A 20,004-nucleotide genomic window follows, 5' to 3' on the forward strand; every position below is an offset into this window, starting at 1 on the left:
TGGGTGCTTGCTTTAGACCATACAATGTCTTTTTCAAATCTACAACACTTTATCTTCTTGCCCTTCCTATATAAAACCACAAGGCTCAAAACCATACATTTTCTCATGTAAATCATGATTTAAAAATGTAGTTTTGATGTTCAACTAATGTACATTCCAACCATTGCGAGATGCTAAAAATACTACGAATAGTTGTCATATGGTAAGTGAGAGCAAAGGTCTCATCAAAATCAAAGCCCTGTTGTTGAGCATAACCATTTGTCTTATGTTTAGCTTTGTAACAATCAACACTACCATTTGGCTTGCACTTTAATTTATAAACTCGCTTGATATCAATGCCCATTTTGCCATAGAAGGCAAATCATATAAGAACCAAGTAGCATCTTCAACAATAACATCATACTTAGATTGCATAGCAACCATCCAATTTTCTAAATTTGATGCATGTTCAAAAGATATAGGCTTATCACCTTGTTACGTAAACTAGAAGTAGCCAATGCATAACAATGTAAGGTATAAGAGACACTACGAGAGCTTGAACGAGTATGATTAGCCAATAGTACATCCAACCTAAGGTGAATTAGCATGCTAATATATTGTAATTGCTAACCAATGAAAGACCATACTTTCTTCACAAACCCCTTCTCTTTTAATAAGGGAAAGCTAGGATAGGGATGCTCGATAAATCTCTACAACTACCAATACTTAGAGAGAATGATAAACGAGCCATAACTCTTCAAATTAGAAAATTTCAATTTTTAAAATACTTTCACTTATAAAATATATATACCAAGGAAAAATATCACCCAAACTCTTTTGAAGAAACCATGAAAAACTAAAGTTTGATGTTAAATGAATTGCCAAAAGTTTAACAAAACTTTTAAGATTTAAAGAAGAAGCTTTAAAAACCCTTTAAATGCATAAGATATTTAATTATAAGAATTATACATACATACATACATACACATATATATAAAGGCCTGCCATTGAAAATGTTTCTCATGAACAATGATGCAAAAGACCTCCAAATGCTGTGCAATATTGGGAAACCTTCGAACTTAATGCAAGATTGATGGATTAATTAATTAATTAATTTATTTTTGGGTGTTGTGGGTCGGGGCGGGGCAGGGGACGTCACAGGTACGAGTTAGTCAAATTGATGCTCCTGATCCACGCAAATTTACGCTCTGTAATACACAACAATCCCGACCTTTTCTAACCAACAAACAGTAGCTTCCTTGTCCCCTCTGCAGGCGTCGCTGCTCTTGATCGTCCGCAAACCAGCACGCAGAGGAGCGTAAAGGAGAGGATCGCAAGACCATCATTCCAAGTTTCCGGTAATATAATTAGGGGGCATTATCCATGATTTGCTGTTGTTCTTGCTGTCAATTCTTTCCGTGTCCTGTTCTTGTTCTTATATTGCTTCAGACTGTGATGGTTTGGGGGCAACGCCAGCGCTCTTCACCAAGACCTTTTCCTACATTCGATTTGTTGCGTTCTCAGTCCCATTCATTCCTTGTGGATTGATCTGTCTGTCCCTCTCTGGCAGCCTTGTCTTTATGCATGCACTGCTTCCATTCTTTCTATCTCTCTGTATTTCTCTGTCTCTGTCTCTTTTATATGCATCTCTCTCTTTTGTTTCATGAAGTTAGAGCCCCTTGTCTTCTTCATTGTAATTATTCTGCTGTGTTGATTTGTTTAATAGATCAAGATTGGTCATCTCAAACGTAGAGCTAAGTTGTGCCTTGAGAGATGAGATGGTAGAAGCGACGATCCAATGATCGAAAGATCATCCACATATAGAAGTACATAGCAGAATCCCTCTAAAGAGGGATGAATTTAAATATTCACATCGAAATGGGAGGAATGGAAACTATCCTCTCGAGGAAAGATTAACCCTATGGAACCACGGATTTGGAGCTTTCTTGAGCCCACCAAGAGCTTTTCGTTAATGTAGTACTTTAATCTCTAGGCTTGGGATGGAAAAGCCCAATGGTTGAGCGAGATAGATCTCCTCGTCTACATAACTATTTAGAAAAGCACTCTTGAATCTTGACATTCATTTGATAAATTGGCCAACCAAGATGTCGGGGCCAAAAAGAATATAAAGGATGCGAGGGACGCAATGAAAGCTAATGTTTCTCTATAGTCAACACTATGCTTTTGTTGGGAATTGTCACAGAGACGTGAAATCTTTGAGATGCTTTAATCTTGGCTAATTGGGGTCTCATTAGAGCGAGTCTTAGAAAAAGATCAAGGGGCAATTAGCCCAAATTGTTTGCTAATTGCTTGTATAGCAAGGGGCTTTTGGATTAGCCAAGGAGATTATGGAATCTTAGCTTGTACTCAATCCATTAGTAATTTAAGTTAAAGAAATACTGAAAGGGATGTGAGTTTTGGGGCTAACAAGGTATCTACTGTCTAAGACTATTAAGGTAACGTGTGCATTTTAGTTTATGCTCATTTATTGATTCTTGTAATTAAGTGCTTAATCAGGTATTACCAGCCTATTTGAGAAGGAAGGTTGGTTTCATAAGCCTTACACCACTTGTCTTAGGTTCCATTTGCTTTTAGCTTAGTATGGAATATCCTCTTTGTCCCAATGACCTTCTTGTGTGATGAGGATCAATGTCTCTAGTCCCACTATGGTCAATACTTTCAAGCTCATTTTCTATGGCAATATACTAATGAGGGGAGATGAGCTCTTTTTTAGGAGAAGGGGGAGAACTACTGCAAAGAGGGACCCATATGCCATGAAGTGTCTTGACACTTGTCTCTTCTTTATGGCATTCTTTTTGGATTGAGAATTGTCAAGAATAGAAAAAACCAAATTTAGTAAGCTTTGTCAGATTATAAACTTATTTATTTCAAAATGTCATTCATATTTTTTAGAAGCAGTATTTTTAGGCCAATTTGGGGCTTCTAAAATTTAGAAACCTTCTAAAATTTAGGAATCGCTTTGATATAGATATCATGTAAAAGCTCTTGTTGACTATATTACAAAAACAATATTGGAATCCTCATATGTGTTTTCTATGCATGAAGACACGTGCATTCTAAAATTTTGATATATATGTGCACATTTCATAAACTTTTCATGATCATGACATCGTATGAAATTGTTATGATTATCTAGTGGATCTAGTTCACATTTCAAAGAATTAATCCTTTTTATATATAAGTAAAACCTTAAAAAGCTTGAATTTTGGTCACGGGTGTCCAATTGGGTTATATGGGTTGAAGTGTATACTTTTTTCTAACCCATTGTGTGGGTCCACTATAACTTATAACTGCTCATCAATGTGGCCAGCTTTAATGCACTTTTCTTGATATCTTTTAAATTATGAAGAAAACAAATTTGATAAGTGGTTGACTATGCAAATCAATAAAAAAAGATACAAGTCCTTTTCCCTACTATATTGTGACAAAAACAACTCTTTCCTAAAGGTAAAGCTAGTAGATATAAAGAAGGTTCTCGGTTCACCTCTAATTGGGAGAGAGAATAAATATTTTTTATCCTAGCAAGATTTGTGCCTTGGTCAGTATGAAACTTAATTATCCTAGTGGCTTGGATCTTTTTTACACCTCTAATTGCAAGCTCTTGTGAGATGAAGAGGTCTTGAAAGAGAGATGTGTGATGTGTGGCTCTATTATTCTCATGATCCATTTGGCTGTATGCCCACGTGGAAGAGTGGGGTTGGCCTTTGTGAAAGTAGACTTGTTGAGAGTCATCTCATAAATGTGGACTAAGCTTTCATCCTCATGAGTCTCTTAAGGAGACAAGATGGGCAAGATTGAAGTCCATCAATGGTTTAGTAGACAAATTTGACATCCCCTTTGAAATCAAGAAGGGTTTGGATTGTGATGGTTGTCTAGTAGTCCCATGACATGAGGGTCTCCATGGACCATGTCAACCATTTATATATTTTGAGGGATGTGATGGTCATGTTAAAAATATTGTGCTAGCGACACATGCCAAATGTAGTTCTACTATCCCATAAGCAAAGTGAGGAAGAGAGACCTACTCAAAAAGTTATAAAACAATGTATTTGGCTCATGGATCAATGCAAGCAATGAAGCAAAGCTATCATGTTTGTGTCTTTACTTCTTTTCTTCTCCATTAAGGGCTTGCTTAAGCATGGGCCGAGCTTAAGTTGAGGGGCTTCTTGTGAAGAAGTTGGGGTTTTGCTTAGTGTTGATAGAGATAGAGAAGAAAAGACAAGATTTCTAGTTGCTTGTTTGAAGGATCCAAAGCATAAAATTAGTCAAAGAGTATTCCGAATTGATTCGTTGCTTACAAATAAATATTGCCATTCTCTAGAAAATTAGCACCCAAGGTTGCTACACGACATTATCTTTTTTCTTATTAATCTCCCTCCCCTTATCTTTTGTGTTAAAGTTTAAACCTTAATAACTTTAAGGCTTGTTCATACTTTTCTTAAACAAACTAGTTTGACACAAATGTTCACATTGAAGTTGATCAAACAGATTGACTTGTAAACCTAGTTGACAGTGAACTATTTTGAATTCGATATTTTGAGCTGAGCTTACACTTATTAGTGAACCAATCAAATGCAAATTGGTTTAAAAGAGAGCTATGTTCACACTTGCATAGAAGATAAAATTGATTATTTTAAACGAATAAAGGGCTACTTATATGCAAGCTTTTGAGGTGTTTGTCACATTGAAAGAATATCATTCTCTAAAGTATCTATTTGAGCACATTTTATAAGGAGTTGGACACTACCGTGAGAAATAACCTGATAAGACCTCTCCATATTTTTTATGCATAACATCCAATGCTAAATTTTATGCTAGAATGAACCATGTAATGTCTTATCAAGCCATTGAGCTATCCCAACAAAATTGTAATACTCCAAAATGCCATGTATGCCATGAAGCCACTAAGCCAAAGCATTTTCTTTTCCCAAGTCTATCTAAGCCTCATACTTCCAAAATGCATTATGATCAAAAGAAAAAGATAAGTTCCATGAACAAATGTAGAAGAGGTGGTGAGAACTAACATGAGCATATGGCTTTAACAAGGTGCAAATGGCTATGATAGAGGGCCTTTTGATGAATTCATTGACGGTTGAAGGATAAGTTGTATATGGCATATGGGGGAATGTGAGCTCATAAATTTCCTAGATGAGTTTGTTCCACTTATCAAGAATCAAAGGTAGGAAGTTGTATTTATGTTTGATTGCTAAAATTCTTGTTGTTTTTATGTTGATTGCTAAAAGTCTTTACAGTTATTTTGTGAAGATATTTTACATTTTTTCTAGGTGAAGCTATCTAGAGGGAAAGCTAGCACCAAGGGGGCCTTTTAAAAAAATGGTGCTAGAGACACATGCTAATCACAATTGTGAAATCCCATAAGCAAATTGAGAAAGAGAGACCTACTCGAAAAACTATGAAATGATGTATTTGGCTCATGGATAATTGCAAGCAATTCAATAAAGCTATCATGTTTACTTATTTTATCCTCTGTAGCTTCTCTTTATCTCTAGCCTTAGTCCATGGTTTCTAATAGGTTGTTACTACTCTACCTTGACGGGGGGGGGGTTATATTTGACCTTCGTCGTTGAAATGGCCTGATACCGGTAAACTTGTTATTCTTTTGGATGCTCTATCAACCTAATTCTAATCTTGTTTGGAAACTATTGTATTCCTCACCAGTCTTTTTGACATTTTTTCTTCCCATTCCCATGCTTCCCCTTGTAAGGGGTGGAATCTTGGGCCCCCTTTGGATATGGCAAAGGGGACTTATTGTGAACTTGGTCAAACGACCATGCAAACCTAACAGTTGGCCCTCAAATTCATATAAGGTGGGCAATAGGGACAGGGAAATGGTTTGCTGTATAAAGCGGAAGTTATTTAAGTGGCAACTAATTCACAATACTTAGCCAATTTGACCTTTAAGTCATCCCTTTTAGTGACTTTGAATTCAGCAAGTAATTCACGATACTTAGCCAATTTGACCTTTAAGTCATCCCTTTCAATAACTTTGAGCTCTTAGAGCTCATGATCAAGATTGGTATGACACTATACATGTATGATCATGAGTTGTATAGTGGTCGGTCAAATGTGCCCAACACTCAGATGCAAGATCAATGGTTCTTCTAGGAGCGTACAACCTCATATGAAGACCATCATGTCAAGTTGGGGGTATTGGCCTTGAACAAGATTCCATAGGTTATGAAAATCCAACACATGCCATGTAAGGTGAAACCATGTCGTGTAATTTGACCTGCTAAAATGAGTCTTATCATTACACGTTCTTCATTGTAGCAATATAATGGAAGGAATGAGGTGATGGATAAGTGGGTGGCAAAACATGAGAAGAGGATTGGGTGGGCACTACATGTAGCATTGAGGTGTTCCTTGTGTACTCCGGTGGTTCAACCCATGCAAGGAAGAATTCTTGGAAAAAATATGGCCTACTAGGAATTGACGTATGTGCAACTTTGTTGGCTATTTGAATGATGTTAGGGCCTTGATACATGCTTAGTGTAAGAGCAAGTGTTAGATGAATAACCTCACATGTGAGCTCCCAAGGTTGCTTAGTTTAAGAGTGGGTGCCGGGTGGGTACCCTTGCATGTGAGCTTCCAAGGGTGCTTTGTCTAGGAGTGGAACCCCCTCCCACCCATAGTTGGAATCATACTCGTATGCTTGATTACTAGATATGGGAAATCATTGATTTTATATCGTATGAAATGGGCTCACATATTCAATTATTATGAGATTAAAATATTCCGATTTTTCAAAAGTCTCTCTCATGTAGGGATAGTGAAGTTTGAATTTTAAGTTTAAGCTTTTGCAACTCTCTAGAAATGTATATTTTCTTGCTTTTTCAAAAAATATAAATTAGGGATATGTATGATTCACTTGAGAAAATGATACTTTTTTCATCTTTAGAAAATGTAGCTAATCATATTACTTAGAAAATTTTTACAAAGAACTACATGTGCTTAACAATCTACTTGGAGCTGTCTTGAAATTAAAAGCCAATCATGTGTACAAGCCTCTCTAGGTAGTTTGGGGAGTATGGGGGAAAGAAGCCATGGAGGGCTGTATTGCTACCTAAGGCTGCTTGCTTGCATTGTGAAAAACAAGCAATGGCCACCCCAAGTGAGCAAGAATTGTTGTTAGAGCTCCAGACGGGTTTGGGACTCACCTTGCAGATGGTCTCAACGATCGTAGAGTGAGTGGATAATGGATGCCAAGAAGTTTGCCAAGGTTGTGTATATTGAGAGGCTCTCGCTACCCAAAGGAAACAAATCATACTTACTTACTCTCACGCATAGAAACGTATGGAAAAAACTAGGCTCCCACCATTGTTACGGCTTTACCACCTGGGTGAGGGATCCGAATAGAACCTATGTGGTTGGTGCCTAAAATATTAGAATCCCCCAATGATGAAACTTCCATGGTAATTTATACTCATAGCATGCATGCTAGTTGGAGAACAAAGAGAGACTAGGAGAATGTAAACCATGTGTGCCTTGTACCAAATTTGATGGAAGTGGAAGAGCCATTTCAACTAGGAGCTCTGGATTCTCACCAAAGCTAAGCACCAATTGTTGTGCATCTCCCTTTGGTTGTAGATTTGTTCATTGGGGTTGGTGTGCCAAAGGTAACAAAGGAGTATCAATAAATTGAGCTCGATATAATGGATGGACAGGACATACTTTTTTTGAGTGTCTTCACTAATGTTTTTGTCTTGAGACTTTGGGTATTTGTCACTAGATAAGAGATACAGTGATCTAGAAGAGAGATCCTCCCCTCCAATCTAGATCAGAGAGTCAAAGTGCCAATCTCTCAGAGCCTAGAATGAGGGGAAAATTGCATCTATGGTAATAGACTCTTAAGGGGGAATTTTTTGGTGAAGTTGCTTAAGTCATCTCTTTGAGAGTATTTTCATGTGCTTTTGAATGCTAAACCTTGAATCAAGGCTAAGGAGTTAGTGAAGAGCACTTGACTTTGATAAGATGTAAGAAAATGCCAGGGAAAACACAAAAATACAAATGTACAATAATTAGATGAATGCATAATGAAGATGAAGGTGTATAGAGATAAAGAATGATAGAAGAGGCCTTGAACTTATGTGTCTCAAGGATTGGGTAGGGGTGAGTTGAGCATGGTGGTCAAAGATGTCGACAACAACCCTGAGAGTGTTTTGTACTTGAGGTGGATCCCACAACACAAAAACAACAATCCCTGATTACAACTTAATTACAACACCAAGCATTTATTGCAAAACTGAAAATACAAATTTACCTACTAACCTTTGGATAATGGACACCCAGTTGGCCCCAAAACCGGCACCCCTTTCGGTATTTCTTTAGCTTTATTGAAGTAGAAGTTGATTTACAATGTGATTCTTCCAATCCCCTTCGCAATCCAAACTCCCCTTGCTATTCAAAGTCACTAGCAAGTCTTAAATCTAATTTGCCCCTTGATTCAGGCAATCAATTGGCCTTCCTCCACTTCAAGAAGAGAGGAAATGTCATGAGGACATGTATTTTTGAAACCTCACTTAACATGTGGATTAATTTTTAATCACATGATTAAGTAAATGTTGCACATGTGAGGTGCAACTGGGGCTAAAGTAAATTTACGAGCCTGAGACCCGAAGAAATCACGAGATGTCAAAGGTAAAAGTTGTTATAAGTTATGCTGCACAGGTACTTGGTAGTATCTGGTGCCAGTTGTTGGCCTAGGTCATTAATCTAGTGCCTGTTGTTGGTGACACTAGAGAAGTGGCGTTTAATGATACCTAATACCAATCTAATGGTCAAAGATGACGCAGAGACACTCGGGAATGGAAGTTGTCTAGCCAATTTAATCATTGGCCAGTCAGATTATTTTTCAGGGCACCGAAATAATTATTAGATTAATTTTCAGTATTTAAAGGCTGAAAATTAATATTTAAATATGAAAACTGCTGAAAAAACCATTTGGGAAGGTTGTCGCTTGTCAAAAATGCCCATGCAAGATTAAAAAACGTCTTTAGAGGCCCGAGAGGCAGTTTAATAAATTCAGCCTGCAAGAGAGAGGGAAGAGAGGTTACTGGTCTGATTTGCAGCCATTGGAGGACCTTCTGAGGTTGTCAAGGGCAGGAGAAGACCAATCAACAATAGGAGATAGCATCTACAGGCTGTTGAGACAGGGCAATAGTAGTAAATGATTGATTTTCTTTAGTTCTTTGCATCTACAAGCTGTTGTGATAGGGCAGTAATTGCATTTGACTGATTTTCAGTCATTCTTCACGACTAAACTCTGAATTTTCTCTCTATAGCTTTCCCTCTCATCTCCCAACCATTTCACAGCTTTGCTCCGAAGATCTCACCATTTGGACCATTGGAGGTTGAGAAATTTCAGATTTCTCTGCTATAAACTCTAATTTGCAGCAAAAATTAGGGTTTAATAGCAGCCTCGGGAAACGTGCTAGAAATGGGAAGCTCCAAGACTTGAATTCAACAGGCTTGAAGTTGTTTGTAGCCTATTCAAGTGGAGGGACCAGCAAATAATTGAATTTGGGGCATTTTCCATCTCCATCAAAGTGGGTGAAGGCCAATTGATTGTCCGAATCAAGGGGCGAATTAGATTAAAGACTTGCTAGTGATTCATTATAGCAAGGGGAGTTGGAATACCGAAAGGGATTGGGAGAATCCCATCGTAAATCAACTTCTTCTTCAATAAAGCTAAAGAAATACCGAAAGGAGCGCCAATTTTGGGGCCAATCGGGTGTGCATTGTCCAAGATTAGTAGGTAAATGTGTATTTTCAGATTTGCACTAATTGTTTGCTGCTGTAATTAAGTTGTAATCATGGATTGACCACCCAACTACGGAAGGAAGGCTGGTTTCATGGTTCCATTGCCGGAATACCACTCAATCCCTTGATTTGGTGGGCCCAAGGCACCTAATTCCAAGCCAAAGCTTTGTGCTAGTGCTGATTTTTACTCTCAGCTGAGAAATTACAACAATATGTCTTCATACAGTGAGATGGACTCAAGCAGTGATGATGCCTCTCAATATGAACATTCACATGGGAATGAAGGAAATGCAATGCCTGACCTTGGACAAGGTTCAGACCATGGACAGCAAGCTGAAAATGTTGCTATTGGGCAAGATGCACGGTCTTCAGGGCATATGGAGGCTGATGACTAGCAAAGTGAAGAGGAATTTGATGACCAGTTCAAGAATCGGATGAGTACAGCAGCAAATCTCTATGCTGAATTGGCAAAGGATCCTTAATTTACCTGATTTTTGAATGCTCTAAAGAAGGACAGCAAAGGCAAGAAGAAAAAGATGTTTTCTACACCTTCGGGACAGCAAGATGCACCGAAGATAATGCCAAACCCTTCATTTGAAGCTCCCAAAGATGCTAATGAAATAGAATAGTTGGTACCTACGGGGTAAGGAATGCAAATGCAAGGCTGTCACGGAAGTGCCAATCCAATGGATTTTGGACAGCCAGGCGTGCATGCTATGATGGGGCAGCCAGGATATTTTGGTGGAAGCACGATTTTTCATGCTATGGTTGGACAAGGACCGCTAAGGGAATGTATGGCACAAATCCCTGGTATGCAGCAACCAATGCATGGAGTACAAGGCCCAATGTATTCGGGTATGGTTGGAGATATGCAAAACCCTATGTATGGCAGCTTTGGCTTGATGCGTGGGGCACAAAGTAGCATGTTTGGTAGTGCATGTGTATCCCCGAATGCTTATGGGGCTCAAGGAATGAATGTTGGTCATGCAAATGCTCCATTTGGTGTTGGTTTTGATGTAAATTCAGCAAATGCACCCTTTTTGCAACAGCCAATGTATGACAACTTGACACCCAAAGGGGCAACAAAAGACTATGATGAGGGTGGAAAAGGAGTGAAGTTTAGGTCCTTCAACAATGTACAAAATAGGCTGAAAGCTTTGACTTTCATTCAGCAGTTTGATGCAGCCTATTTAGGGGGGAACTTCACGGAGTTCTCAAAGATTCGAAAGGCAGCCACTTTCTTGAAAGGGAATGCATTACAGTGGTGGTCCACTCTTTTGATGCAAGGTAGAGCACCGTCAACGTGGGTACAATTCAAGCAAATGTTTGCATCGAATTGGTTGACAAGTACCTTTGAGGGGAACATCATGACAACTTGGAATAAGCTGGATGCTAAGGAATGTAAAAATTTGGAGCAATATAATAAGAAGTTTTGGGATGCATTGCTGTCTATTACTTCTTATCGCCCCGTACCCCTTCATGAGCAAGTGGAAAAATATGTTTGTGGGCTACCCAAAGGAATCGGGGATTTTTGCATTAAATCCACGGTCCACCGTGCCTAGCATGTCTCAGCTTATAGAGATTGCTGTTATAGCCGATGCTTTGTTGCGTGGGAAGGATTCGGGCTTCTTAGAGAGTGGGGAGAAGCCGAATAAAAAGTTGTTTAAGGTTGAGAAAAGGGGTAGATCTGAAAATTAGCCTAAAAAGAGGCCAAAACAACAAAGAAAGGGCTTGAAAACATTGGTACAATATAGGGATTTGATTGCTGCAAATAAATGTTCTATTTGTGAATAGGAGGGTCACATTGCAAGGGACTGTCCCAATAGGTAGCAAGCTGGAAAATCAGAAAATCAGGGAGATTCTAAAGGAAAGAAGTTCAAAACATTAGTGGGATTGGTGCCCGATGTTGTTAGTGATCAGCCCAATGATGATGCTACCGAGTTGTGTAGAGCATGGGGCAAAATTAGGGATTAGCATGCATTGATTTTCTTTGAAAATGGTGCACGAGTTAATTTCTTTGAAAATGGTGCATTGATTTTCTTTGAAAATGGTGCACGAGTTAATTTCATCTTTGTTGACATGACCGCCCGTCTAGGCATCAGAGAGGATGAGATGGGACCCATGGGGAAAGTTGGAATGGCATGTAAAGGCCATGCAGAGCCTGTCACACCGCTCATTGGAAAACTTCGATTGCATATACAAGGATATGTGGACATCGAAGAGTTCTTAATTGCTCCATTTGAGGGTTGTGATGTATTGCTTGGTATGCCATGGTGTCACCACATACATGCAATGATTGATTCTTATGCAAAAAAGATCACTATTCAGCATAAGGGAAAGGTACTCACACTTGATGTAAAGTTGAAAGGTGAATTTGTCCCTGTTGTATCTGCAGCCACCATTTCCAAAGTGATGAAAAATCATCTTTCAGCGTACTTGGTTTTTACTAAGGATAAAGATAATAGTGAGAATGTTGGAAACATGTCTAAGTTAGAGAAGGATCGCATGTCATTGCTGAAAATGTATGTTGATTGCTTCTCTCAGTTACTTCTAGGGCAGTTACCGCTTGAAAAGCCAGAAGATCATGGCATAGATATTATCCCTGGAAGTAGCCCACCTAATAAGCCACCCTACAGAGTCAGTGCAGCTCAGTAGGAGGAGATTATGAGTCAGGTAAATGAGCTGTTAGAAAAAGGGTTGATTCAGCCCAGCTCATCTCCTTTTTGTTCTCTAGTGCTTTTGGTGCAGAAAAAGGATGGTTCATGGCGTATGTGCATTTATTATTGTGCTTTGAACAAGATCACAATAAATAATCGCTTTTCAATTCCTCGGATCGATGATGTTATGGATAGATTGCAAGGGGCAGCCATATTTAGCTGTATAGATTTGAAAAGTGGGTATCATCAGATACGCATTAGACCAAAAGATGTTCCTAACACAGCTTTCTGGACATCTTTTGGATTGTATGAGTTTCCTGTTATGCCTCTTGGACTTACAAATGCTCTTGCCACTTTTAATCGGATTATGGATCGTATCTTCAGGCCACATAGAGGATTTGTGGGCACTTTCTTTGATGACATGATTGTTTATTCAAAGAACGAGGCAGAGCATAGAAGACACTTGGATATTGTGTTCAATGAACTGCGTGACCATAGGCTGGTTATCAATGACGAGAAAAGTGAATTCTTCTTGCATGAAATCCACTTTTTGGAGCATATTATATCGGTTGATGGTATTTGCATGGGCCTTGCAAATGTTGAAGCAATACGATCATGGCCACCTTGAGGAATGTGCATGAGATCTGCATCTTCTTGGGTTTATGTTCTTACTACAAGAAGTATGTACGCGGGTTTGCTGAAATCGTATCTCTATTGCATGCCTTGCAAAAGAAGTATATGCCATTTAGATGGACATCAGTGGAAATTTCAGCATTTGAAAAGTTGAAGGAAAAGACGATTTCAGATCCTGTGCTTGTGTTGCCCGATTTAAGAAAGTCATTCATAGTTCAATGTGATGCATGTGGTAGCAACATTGGGGGGCTGTTCTTATGCGAGATGGCCGAGTTGTGGCTTATGAGAGCCAAATTCTCCACGGTGTAGAAAAGAATTTGCAGGTCTATGAGAAAGAGCTCTTGGCTGTAATTCATGCACTATCTATGTGGAAACATTATTTGTTCGGGGCTGATTTTACAGTGCAGACAGACCATCAAACTTTGAGGTACTTTTTGATGTAGACAAAGTTGTCAGAGAAGCATATGAGATGGGCAAAATATCTCTCTATGTTTCATTTTTAGATTATACATATTGATGGTAAAAAGAATGTTGTGGCTGATGCACTATCACGTAAGTCACAAATTTCAGCCGTCAGCATGGTTTATCACACTGAGTTGGATGCCATGAAAGAGCAATATGTTGCTGATTCGGATTTTGCTAATGCTTATGATCAGCTTTGCAATGGCCAAAGGCATGAACACTTTGTGCTAAGAGATGGATTTTTGATGATGCATGGACGACTATGTGTCACAAAGTAGTTAAGGCCTAGAGTTATCTCTGAAAGTCATGTTCCTCTGTATGCAAGACACAGAGGTATTGATGCCACGGTCAAGGCAGTGGAGCATTTCTTTTATTGGCTAGCTTTGAGGCATGATGTAGAACAATTTGTTAAGACATTCATTGTATGCCAGAAGGTAAAGCATGATAGGTAAAAGATGCCGAGTTTATTGCAACCCATGTCTATACCAGATAGGCCTTGGCAGAGCATTGCAATGGACTTTATTTTTGAGCTTCCTAAGACACCTACAGGGAATGATGGGATATGAAGTTTAAACTATCATTTGCAAGTTTAGCAAACAAGTACATTTCATTCTGGTGTGGAAGAAAATAAAGGCTGATCATATGGCACGATTGTTTTCGCAACACATCTTTAAGTATCATGGTATACCAGAGTCGATCATTAGTGATCGAGACCCCCGGATGACCAGTTTATTTTGGAAGGGCTTGTTTGAGAATATGGGTACAACACTGAAATTCTCATCATCCTTCCATCCGTAAACAGATGGTCAATCTGAGGAAGCAAATTCCATAGTGTTTGATCTTTTGAGGTGCTATGTTTTAGACCACAAGACACAATGGGAGTAGTATTTGCCCTTGGTTGAGTTTGCTTACAACAACACAGTGTATAGTTATACGGGCGAAGCTCCATTTAAAGTGGTTGAGGGTGGCAAGAAGGTACCACCTATTCTGCAAACTAAGGATAAGATCTTTGAGGCTGATTGTTATGTGGAAAACTTGGATGTAGCCTATGCAAAGATAAAATATGCACTTTAGAGATCGCAAAAAAAGCAAAAGAGGACAGCTGATCGCCACAGACGTGCTTTGCAGTTTGCAGAGGGTGATTATGTATTGCTATGTTTTGAAAAGGCAAGGCTGAAAAAGATGAAAGGAAGAGAAAGATTGTATCCGAAGTTGAGTATGAGATACTATGGGCCGTTCCAGGTGTTGGAGAAGATCATCGATGTGGCATATCGGCTGAAATTGCCTCCACATTGGCGGATACACAATACCTTTCATGCCAGTTTGTTGAGGCCTTTTCATGGTAATGTGCCAGAGGATATGTCTGCTGAAATTCAGCTTGAGGTTGAGGAGCTAGATGAGATTTTCGTATTTGAGCAGATTTTGGCACTTAAGAAAAGAAAGGTCAAAGATAAAGTTTCCAGGAGATACTTGGTGAAATTTCAGAATTATTCACCCATGGATGCCAAATGGATGGAAGAGGATGACTTGCCAGACCATTCTCAGTTGTTGTAGCTTTACCTAGATGCCTTTCAGTTAGAGCCATTCAGGCTCTGTCAAGTTCAACAGAGCAAGGGTCTGGAGTATTACCTGATGCTCAAGGGGGAGGTAGAACTTCCCCTTCTCCAGTTATGGACAACTCTTGTATGTAGTGGATCTCGGATGTATTCAGCATGCATCTAAGGTACTGCGTTGACTATATGTTTGCCATGAGATCACTACTTAGTGTACTAGTCACTGTGAGATGTATGCAAATGAGTACGAGTTTCACCCGGGCATTGAAAATATAGTTTTGCATCAGCTTATGATCAATTTAGTATGAATTTTGCCTCAATTTTGAGACAAAAATTCTGATAAGTTTCAGCTCAGTTTTTGATCAGCTTGAGAACCGTTTATGGTCACTTTTTGGATCAGTTGTGCATCAGTTTTGGCACTAATTGCTGGTCAGTTTTTGCAATGAGTTTGTAATCAGTTTGGGGTCACATTTGCAGCAGTTTGTGATCAGTTCTCAGATCAGTAGGTGATCAATTTATGATCAGATTATGCTTAGTTTTCAATGGTTTACATCTAGTTCCATGGACACCAACATATGTTATGATGCCATTGATGTTTTAGCCATGGTTTATGCTATGCTATGGGTTGGTTTTGCAAGATGAGTTGAGCTCATGAGAAATGGGCACATCACATGATAATCTGGCAATTTTTTTGAGATTCTTTGTGAGTCTTATGCTATGTTATGTTGGTTGGTATTTTTCAGTATATGTTGGACATAGGAATGGTTGAATAGCATTACGCAATGTTGTGTTGACTATTATACCCTATGGAAATTCTAGTGTAGTACTTTACTTTTGATGCATTTGGCAGTGCAATCGAGGACGATTGCAAGGATTTCAAGGGGGAGGGATGTCATGAGGACATGTATTTTTGAAACCTCACTTAACATGTGGATTAATTTTTAATCACATGATGTTACATTAATAAATGTAACTTATGGGAGATAGACGCGAGGGATGACCGTCCGGGGGGGGGGGGGGGGCCTTGGGCACCCGAACGGGGTCAAGGGGAGTCTAGAGAGTAAGTAAGTCTAAGATTAGTAGGACTCACTTGAAGCGGACAGCTGGCAGATGGAACTAGGGAGAGGAGCCAACACTCTTCTAGGCGAGGTTGGGAGGTGAAAAATAATGTCACTCGTGCCATTTGAATTCACGCATAGATAGGCTGTCGTTAGAAGTTTGGCTACGAGCTGCGTCATACTGGTATCAGAGCTGAAGAGCCGACGGATCCTATCCTCACGAAGAGCCGACGTATCTTGTTCTCACAAAGAGCCGTGGGCCTTGTCCTCACAAAGAGCCGCCGGGTCCTGTCTTCACCGGGTCACGTCAAGTAGCTGTTTCACGAGATTGGCAGCCGGGGCACGTCAATCGTCATTCTGTGTTAACGATGGCGACCACGACGGATGGGTGCAAACCGGATTACACTTATCGTCAACGTTCCTGTGGGCGATTACGGTGGGACTAAGTCCCGCTTTAATCTTTCTGGTCACAGCCTGTGTTCCCACGTGACCTGACAGGGGGTGATTAATTACACCCATACCCAGCGCTCCTGCCGACAGGCCATTTTCCCATCTGCTTCGTTCTTCGCGCCATCTCTACTTTACAGAGATCATTGACTTCTGTTTTATTTGTAATCAGGGAAGTACCCCAACTTTGTACGCAATTTTTTTATATTTACTTTTCAATTCCAGTGTATTAATGGAGGGGAAAGGGAGAGAGGGGGTAATCGAAGGCTCTAGTTCCGGGGACCACCCTATGGTAGATCCCCATGAAACGGAAATACAATAAGAACAATGGGAAGAATTTTTTGCCACATGAGAACAATTTGATGATCTAATTGCTCGTGTGCAAGCACAGGGGGTTCAAATGGAATTTCTAACTCAAACACTCACCGAAATAAAATCTCAATTAACCTTATTACTAGAAAGGGATAAAAATAAGCTAGAAACCTCGGATATTCTATCTTCATCGAAAGATTTGGATGTGACTATGCGAGATCCTAGTGAACCCCACCAAAAACTGAGGGATAACCTAGTGTTAAAAGATATGAAACCCCCTCAGTTTCACGGGGAGGAAAAAGACAAAAATAAAGACACTATCTTTAATTTTCTCCAAAAATGGGAGGATTTGCATAAACTTAAAAATACTCCACCACATCTCCAAGCGTTGGAGGCCAGTTTAACTTTGGGGCCAAAGGCATATAAATGGTGGCAAACTTTAAAGGAGGCAAATAAAATACGTGAAACTTGGGCTCAATTTGAATCGGTCTTTTTGAAAGAATTCCTTCCTGAAAATGAAATGGAAAGAAATTGAGAATATTGGGATTATGTCAGACAAATGGGAAGATCCCTGCTGACATATCTGGAGGAATATCGTGAGATAATCCTCAAATTGGAAGGAATAGATGAATTTCAAAAGACAAGAGGATTCATTAGGGGACTAGATAAGGCCTGTAAAAAGGAAGTGAAAAGGAGTTCACCTAAGACGCTTGAAGAGGCAATTAAATTTGCATTAATCAATGAAGATAGTACGCGTCCAGGTACACTCACTAGTCTCACTGATATGGAGCCCAAGACTAAGGAATTTGAAACCTCAAAATTTGTATGCAAATTTAAAAGGAAAATGCCATTTCTTAAGGGCAAGAAACAACCCTCTAAAAAGAAACAATATGTAAGGCCAAAGTTAAGTCAAGATGATTTGATAAGGCCAAAAAAGAAAGGCTGTGTTTCAATTGCCTATCCCCTAACCATGCTGCTTGGAATTGCCCTCAAAGGGAAAAGGGGGAAGATAAAGGAAAGGATAAGGACAAGGGCAAGGGAAAAGAAAAACAAATCCATGTAGTGCAGACCCTGGAATTAAAGGGGCATGAAAAGTATAAATATTTAGAGGTCTTGCACAAGGATGTACAACACAGGTGTTGTATGTCAACTTCTATGTGGCAGTCTACCTTTGGGCCACATGATTTAGTTAGAGTGCATGGATTGATAGTTGGAAAGAGGGTTAGAGTCACGATTGATGACTCCGCTACCCACAATTTCATAAATTATGCACTTGTCAAAAAATTGAAACTTCCCCAACAAAAGAGTGGGTATCAGTATATTGTTCGTATGATGCAAGGTCAGGATAATAAAATATGGGATATAATGGTATCCAATTTGGAAATTGAGATCCAAGGATATAAAGATAAACTCGATTTCCAAATTATGAATATGGAAAGAGCTGATATTGCTTTAGGGAGGGAGTGGCTATGGGGATTGGAACCATCCTTAAAACGTAGTTATCATCATAATATATTGGAATTTGAAAGGGATGGTAAGACTTTTGTGATTCAAGCTGAACATGAAGTATCTGATAACCCTTTGTTGTGTTCCACTGAAGTTCAGAAGCTGATAAAGAAGGAAGCTTGTGAGGTATATATTTTATGGTCTCTTCCTGTACAAAACACTTTTACTTTCTGTAATATAAAGCAACGATTTTCTTATGTTTGTGAGTTGAATGTAAGTAATGAATTAAGTAGTTTGTTAGATGAATTTTAAAGATGTGTTTCCTTCTGATCTACCAAGTGGCCTTCCACCAGATAGGGGTGATGTAAATCACCCAATTGACACAGATAGAGATACACACCCTATTTCTAAACCACCTTATAAGCTAAGTGAAACACAACACCAAGAAGTTGAAAGACAAATTAAGGATTACCTTGATAAAGGGTTTATACAACCCAACAATTCACCTTAGGCTTCACCAATTTTATTGGTAAAGAAAAAAGATGGTTCTATGCGACTTTGTGTTGATTATAGAGCACTTAATAAGATAACGGTGAAGAATAAATTTCCTATGCCCAGAATGGAAGATCTTTGTGATCAATTACAAGGGGCAAAATTCTTCACAAAAATAGACTTAAGATCAGGCTATCACCAAGTAAGAATTAAGGCACAGGATGTTCCTAAGACAGCATTTCATACTAGATATGGGCATTATGATTTTTTGGTGATGCCTTTTGGCCTCACTAATGCATCGGCTACTTTTATGAAGTTGATGAATAGTGTGTTACGGCCCTATCTAGGACGTTTTGTAGTAGTTTTCTTGGATGATATCTTGATCTTAAGTAGATTAAAAGAAGAACATTTGGAACATTTACGATTAGTATTCCAATTGTTAAGAACACATTCCCTTTATGTGAAGAAAACTAAATGTGAATTCTTTGCACAAGAGGTCAAATATTTGGGGCATATTATCTCGAAAGAGGGAATCAAGATGGATCCAGAAAAAGTAAGGGCAATTATTGAATGGCCATCTCCAAGGAACTTGGAAGAGCTTTAGATCTTCCTAGGTTTATCTGGATTTTATCGTAGATTCATTCGAGATTATGCCAAAATAGCTGTTCCAATGACAAACCAACTTAAAAAAAAAGGGAAGAGCTTTAATTGGGGAACAGACCAAAATGAAAGTTTTCAAAAACTTAAGGTAGCTATTGCTACAGCTCCAGTACTATTAATTGTGGATCCCAATAAACCATTTGTGATTGAAGCCGATGCCAGTGATAAAGCGATAGGCGCGATCTTATTACGAGAAGGTCGACCAGTTGCTTTTGAAAGCAAGAAATTAGACCGTGCAAAATGGAATTATTCTGTTTATGAGAGAGAGCTGTATGCAATAGTACATGCAATGAAGAAATGGAGGCACTACCTGTACGGTGCTAAACTTTTGATATTGTCAGATCATGAAAGCATTAAGTGGCTTAATGACTAACTGGATCTACAAGGGCGTAAAGCTAGATGGGCCAAACTTCTTCAAGAGTTCGACTACGAAATAAGGTATGGAAAGGGGAAGTACAATATAGTGATTGATGCACTTAGTAGAATGCCCATCATAAATGAATT

General features: G+C 39.1%; 1 protein-coding gene across 1 annotated transcript in view; it reads left to right on the forward strand.

Annotated features, from left to right (window-relative positions):
* The first annotated feature begins 1,147 nt into the window (after positions 1 to 1,147).
* LOC148041454 (vacuolar protein sorting-associated protein 60.2-like) overlaps positions 1,148 to 20,004 on the forward strand; it is a 70,160-nt gene continuing 51,303 nt past the window's right edge. The window contains exon 1 of the mRNA XM_087679762.1: positions 1,148 to 1,337. The gene's annotated coding sequence lies outside the window, so the exon portion shown is untranslated. The remainder of the gene's footprint in view (positions 1,338 to 20,004) is intronic.

This window comes from Lygodium microphyllum, chromosome 1, assembly GCF_053477565.2.
Source record: "Lygodium microphyllum isolate KBCC chromosome 1, Lygodium_microphyllum_v1.1.10, whole genome shotgun sequence".
Taxonomy (NCBI): Eukaryota; Viridiplantae; Streptophyta; class Polypodiopsida; order Schizaeales; family Lygodiaceae; genus Lygodium; species Lygodium microphyllum.